Raw genomic sequence first — 6,416 nt, forward strand, 5'->3', positions numbered from 1 at the left:
ACCCTAGGCTGTGGGGAGGGAGAGGACCCTAGGCTGTGGGGAGGGAGAGGACCCTAGGCTGTGAGGAGGGAGAGGATCCCAGACTGTGGGGAGGGAGAACATTAGTCAGAGATAGACGAAGCATAGGTGATCAGGAACTAACGATAGTTGAAAGTGAACCAGATAATGGTATGTCTGTAAGCTTTCCCAAAAATCTCTTTTGATACCAGAAAAAATGTTGATTTTTATTGAATTGAAACAAACAAAATGTGCGGCATTTTGAACAAAAGGCGACACCATTAAACCCGACATCATTATATCGGACTAGGCCTTATCTGATGGGCGTCACCATGACAACACACGAGAGCTCGTTGAATAATTTCTTTTGATCATATCAATTCTATTTCTTCTTCGTTTGCGTATCAGTTTCCTGTCTGAAGTAAAAACTACAAGACAAAGAAAAAACTTGTGGCCTTTGATCTGTTGTTGTCTGCTATCTGTGGACAACGCTCTGTCGGAAATGTGGACTGGGCAGGCAGGCAAACTGTGAAGGTTTTAAAGTACACATAGAATATATATACTCAGACACGGGCAGACACGGAGATATATAGATATATGATATAGACACACAGACACGGGGATATACAGATATAGTATATAGACACACAGACACGAGGATATATAGATAAATTATATAGACACACAGACACGGGGATATACAGATATAGTATATAGACACATAGACACGGGGATATACAGACATAGTATATAGACACACAGACACGAGGATATATAGACACACAGACACGAGGATATATAGACATAGTGTTTAGACACACAGACACGGGGATATACAGACATAGTATATAGACACACAGACACGGGGATATATAGACACACAGACACGGCGATATATATATATATAGACACACAGACACGGGGATATATAGACACACAGACACGAGGATATATAGACATAGTGTTTAGACACACAGACACGGGGATATACAGACATAGTATATAGACACACAGACATGGGGATATATAGATTTATTATACCTTCTGTTAAAATCTCGTAATCTGATTGGTTGAGAAAGGTGTGAACATTTTCAATATTACTTGCTCGTTTTACAAAGATAAAGAAGACAGGGTGACATTCCAAAAAATATCACATGTTCCAAACGTATGCGTGCACGGTTCGTCCCAGTGCCAGGGTGTTATTCCAAAAAATGTTACATGCGCCAAACGTATGCGTGCACGGTTTGTCCCAGTGCCACAAATCACATTCATGGTTGGTTCATTCGACAACTGTTGAGATGAAGTCTTGGTTTATGTCAAATCAACACAAGGACCTTTAAAAATGGTGAAGTGGTGCAACACCTAAACATGACACTCGGTATGATAAAATAAAAATCAGATTCATGAGAGAGCGATGGTTAGACAGACAAAGCAACACAGACAAGCGGTCACATAGACACCTAGAATCGTGGACGGTAAGACAGACATATCCATATAGACACACAGACCAGCAGTCACCTATACACCTAGAATCGTAGACGGTTAGACAGACATACAGACAAGCGGTCACATAGACACCTATAATCGTGGACGGTAAGACAGACATATCTATATGGACACAGACAAGAGGTCACATAGACACATAGAAACGTGGACGGTTAGACAGACAAAGAGATACACAGACACGCGGTCACATAGACACTTAGAATTACGGACGGTTAGACAGACAAAGAGATACATAGACACGCGGTCACATAGACACCTAGAATCGTGTTCGGTTAGACAGACTAAGAGACACACAGACACGGGGTCACATAAAATCGCGGACGGTTAGACAGACAAAGAGACACACAGATACGCGGTCACATAAACATCTAGAATCGTGGTCGGTTAGACAGACATATCCATATAGACACAGACAAAAGGTCACATAGACACCTAGAAACGTGGACGGTTAGACAGACAAAGAGATACACAGACAAGCGGTCACATAGACACCTAGAATCGTTGACGGTTAGACAGACTTATCCATATAGACATACAGACAAGCGGTCATATGTATTAGAAACCTGGAACAATATACGGTTAAACAATTGTTCCCATCACAATCATCGTTCTATGAATAAATTCCAGATTGTCAAACCATCATCAATGTCAGTTAAATCTATGAAGAGTCACACGGACGTTTGGGTTGGTGTTACACATACACTGATGTATTGGCCTACCCATCCTGACTAGCACTACATGATGGGTGTTTTTTCTGTTGGCCTATTTGTAGTGATTGTGTTTATTTCCTTAGCCCGAGACGGATCATTATTGAGAACATCGGACGCCTGATTAGCATGTCAGTTCTCATTCACGATCCGGAAGTTTCGGGGTGAATCTGTAAAGTTAGAGGTTAATGATGGTGAATTTGCTAATTAGGAATCGAAGGTCAATCTGTGGCGTCAAAGTTTATCTGAGTCAAAGTTTATCTGAATCGTAGGAAAAGTCAAAAGTTAAAGTTAAACGTAGGGAGCAAAGGTCAAACGGTTAAACGGGTTAAAGGTCAAACATTTTGAGCTGCTAGGCTACCGCAGCTCTTTCTGAAGGAAGTCTGTGAGGACGAACAGAACTTCTGCAACAGAATAAATACGTCTGCTCTTTTTTACATAAATTTTGTTGGTTTGTTTGTTTGATTTTGTTTAACGTCCTATTAACAGCTAAGGTCATTTAAGGACGGCCTCCCCTGTGTGCAAGATGCATGCGTGTAGTGTATGTGTGTATTTTGGGAGGCTGCGATATGTTCGTGTTTGTCTCCTTGCGATAGCGCGGAACTGATGCGGACTTTATAGTGCTACCTCACTGAAACATAAATACATACAATTAATTCAACGGGTAGGAAATAATGGAAACACTTATTATATGTCTTTGTAATCTATACCAAATTTACATTAATGGTTATGTCAATCATATTCAAATCAAATTATAGCTGGATCGGTGTACTTGTATACTCCCGGTAACAGGTTCCCACGGAGCTCACTGCTTGGGCAGACGAACATACATACATATTAGCATATCCTTCATCTTCAGATCATATTTCTTGTTTCATTATTCACTTTTTGAATTGTATCCGATATCAATTTGCATAAAGTTTCTTAAATTTCAATGTTTGTCACCCGTGATATATAGTTACGACAGAAAGCACCAAACAAGGATGATATGTAAGTTTGTGTATCTGACCGCCTTATTCGAGAAAGGAGGACACTTACTGGCGGTACTTTCTGATGTGATTTAAAGGATGGTACTTAAAATTATTAACATTACACGACAAATTCGTTGCATGTTCCCACAGTATCAAAAGAGGTGAAGGTCACCTTGGTTTGACCTGACCTTTGTTGACGTTTTCGCTGGGAATTGCGCTGGTGAGCCAGACAGTCCGGCTAGCCCGTCCACTGTGTCACATTTCTATTTTAGGTGTACGGTATATATATTGGTACGTAATGTCGAACTTTTATTTAAGAGACAAGGAACCTTTTTGTATGTCAGAGTCCTAACTTTGAAACCTAAAACCCAAAATTAGTTACAGAAGGGTCCTAACTTAATAACCAGGGTCTTCAAATACTGGACAGGCATCCAAAGATAGTCCGAAACAGTCTGTCCGAATTTTAAGTTCGTATTTGCACTTGGGTACAGGGATACACCTTGTAACTATCTTAGGGTCAAAGGTTACGAGGTTTTCGAGACCCTAGGATAGCTGAGTTAGTTTGTGCCACAGGAAAATAACTTGTAGTCATAGAAAAAGTAAAAAGGGCTCTAGTTTCCAAATCTGTTGCATAGCAATAACTGGAAAGGGCCGTATGTTTCCATGTTAGAGCCCTAGGTTGTTACATGTAACTTAGGTATCTTGTATAAGTTATTTCGGACCCTAGGTTGCTAAGATAAGCCGCTAGGATAGTAAGTTAGGGTACTTGGTTGCTAAGATAAGCCGTTAGGATAGTAAGTTAGGGTACTTGGCTGCTTAGATAAGCTCCTAGGATAGTAAGTATGGGTACTTGGTTGCTAAGATAAGCCCCTAGGATAGTAAGTTAGGGCCCTGTGTTGCTAATATAAGCCGCTAGGATAGTACGTTAGGGCCCTAGGTTGCTAAGATAAGTTACTAGGATAGTAAGTTAGGGTCCTTGGTTGCTAAGATAAGCCCCTAGGATAGTAAGTTAGGGTCCTTGGTTGCTAAGATAAGCCCCTATGATAGTACGTTAGAGTACTTGGTTGCTAAGGGTCCTTGGTTGCTAAGATAAGCCCCTAGGATAGTAAGTTAGGGTCCTTGGTTGATAAGTTAAGGTCCTAGGATAGAAAACAATCAGTTTTTAACTAATTGTAGGCTAACCAGTCAAAACGAGACATGTTTGGAGCAAAATAAGACTACGAACAGATTTAGTCTAGTAGGATGTTTCCAGCCATCATTTTTTTGGACAACTAGTCATTTGTCGCTGTATCTACCGGTGTGTATATCACTGGCTGGCAGCATACAGAGGCTGGGACCTACACGTCATCGGGCGACGGCAGGCCGGGCTCACAGTAAATGTTACGTGGACGCTACTTTATGGATAGATATTTGAAAATTGCAAATTGTTAAGAATGAGTAAGCAGTTAAAAGGTTAATATGAAACTATTACTCAAATAGTGTATGTAACGTGAGCTGGTATATAACAGATAACTTACTGAATTACTGCATATATAATACTGTTACACCCCTCTCCGCCGAGCAGACAGGGAAACCCAGGCTGCTATAACTCGTCCACTTACATAGTGATACCGTGGTGGCTCGCCGTTTTGTCTTTTCACTTTTGTGGGTTTTTTTTTAATTTTGTTAATACTTGTAGCTCTGCTGCTTATTTTGTCTCTTCCGCTTAGCCGGGTTTTTGTCTTTTAGTTATTTTGTTCTTTGGTTAGCCGATTTTTCGCTTTGGATTTTTTTGTCTCGTTCGACTGATTTACAGGGATTTCGTCTTTTGGTTATTTTGTTCTGTTGCTTGTAATCGGCTGCCTATCGCTTTGAAGTGTAACGTTGTACACGATGCCTGATTAAAAATGTATGATGGGAATATACAATGTCTGGGGTGTTATACACTTTCTGGGGGTTTGTATGAACTGTCTGCGTGTCATATACCTGTCTTATAGACCCATGAATCGAATGTTTTAGCAAATGTTGTTATGGTCCTATAACACACATTGCTATTGATGACGATTGGTTTTTTTTAATTTTAAATTTTTCCACAAGTTTTATCGATACATAAAACAACAAAAACATTGTGACGGCAAACATTGATGACAAGCTTAATAAAGCCCGGCAAGTAAGTCAACAATAGATACTCAAATGTGTGTTATAGGACCATAACAATATTTGCCAAAAAAATATTATTTATATTAACATTTTAATAGAGTAGTTGCGATTTATTTAGTTATTTTGAACAATTCTTGGAACAGCAAATTAAGTCTTGACAACAATGAAATTGATATCGACACAATAGAGATTGATAACGTTACAATAGCAAATATTATTATAGTCTCATAACGACATTTACTGTCTCAATGCATTGCAATGGAAGGATGCAGAGCAAATGTAAATACATGTTTAAATTATGTAAGACAGTCAAAAGTATTTACGTGTAGGTACACTAGCGTTGTTCACAATGTCAATGGTCGCTGTCGTGTCTAAGATTTTGAGTGAATAAGGACTCTAGAATAAGTCAGATAGGTATTTAATGTCAAGTTGATGCACTAGTCCAGTTTTGTGGATGGTAGTGATGTTTAAAGGTTCTTGTAAATAACTGTCTAATAGAACGTACATTGTTTACTTGGGGAGGGACCTTACATATAGCTCTATAGATAGATATCGTGACGTGAAGACGAGACGTCAAGTGATTGAAGTACTCAAACACTTAAATCTCAATAATACTTATATCAGAATACATCCGAGTCAGTGTACACAAATAAACCACACAATTATAAGTTATACTATCATATATACAACACCTACACTGATGATTAATACGTACACTACAGCCCGTGACGTGTTTTATGTGGGGATGTTGCTTCTGTAGCTTCGGTGCAGTCTGACGCGTTAAAGCTCCGGTCCTGGTCTAGGGTGACCTCAAGTATGGTAAACAAGTATGTCTGACCGGAAATTCTCCCGTGGATGCAGTATGACATAAAACAGGTATGGCCTATTTGTATTTTAACCTCAGGCTTGGTAACACCAGCATCAGGCGAGGAACTGATGACAGACCCTGTATAATAAGATTTTTCTCATATCACAATATGGTGCTGCCGTTCTACGTCTATATTTTCTCTTTACTCAAATGGCGGATCAAGAGGATGGGGTTTATTTTGGAGACGACAATCCCCACCATACAACAATCCACACCCACACCCATCCC

The 6,416-nt window shown here is 39.7% G+C and overlaps 1 protein-coding gene across 5 annotated transcripts in view; it reads left to right on the forward strand.

Moving 5' to 3' along the window:
• The window catches only part of LOC110453881 (pleckstrin homology-like domain family B member 2), a 226,074-nt gene that overhangs the window by 17,567 nt on the left and 202,091 nt on the right, over positions 1 to 6,416 (forward strand). The window contains exon 1 of one of the 5 annotated variants that reach the window (XM_021503075.1): positions 6,087 to 6,196. The exons of the other annotated variants lie outside the window; for them this stretch is intronic. The gene's annotated coding sequence lies outside the window, so the exon portion shown is untranslated. Of the gene's footprint in view, positions 1 to 6,086; positions 6,197 to 6,416 lie in introns of those variants that run through there. 5 annotated transcript variants of the gene reach the window in all.

The sequence above is a fragment of the Mizuhopecten yessoensis genome, unplaced genomic scaffold, assembly GCF_002113885.1.
Source record: "Mizuhopecten yessoensis strain PY_sf001 unplaced genomic scaffold, ASM211388v2 scaffold7529, whole genome shotgun sequence".
Taxonomy (NCBI): domain Eukaryota; kingdom Metazoa; phylum Mollusca; class Bivalvia; order Pectinida; family Pectinidae; genus Mizuhopecten; species Mizuhopecten yessoensis.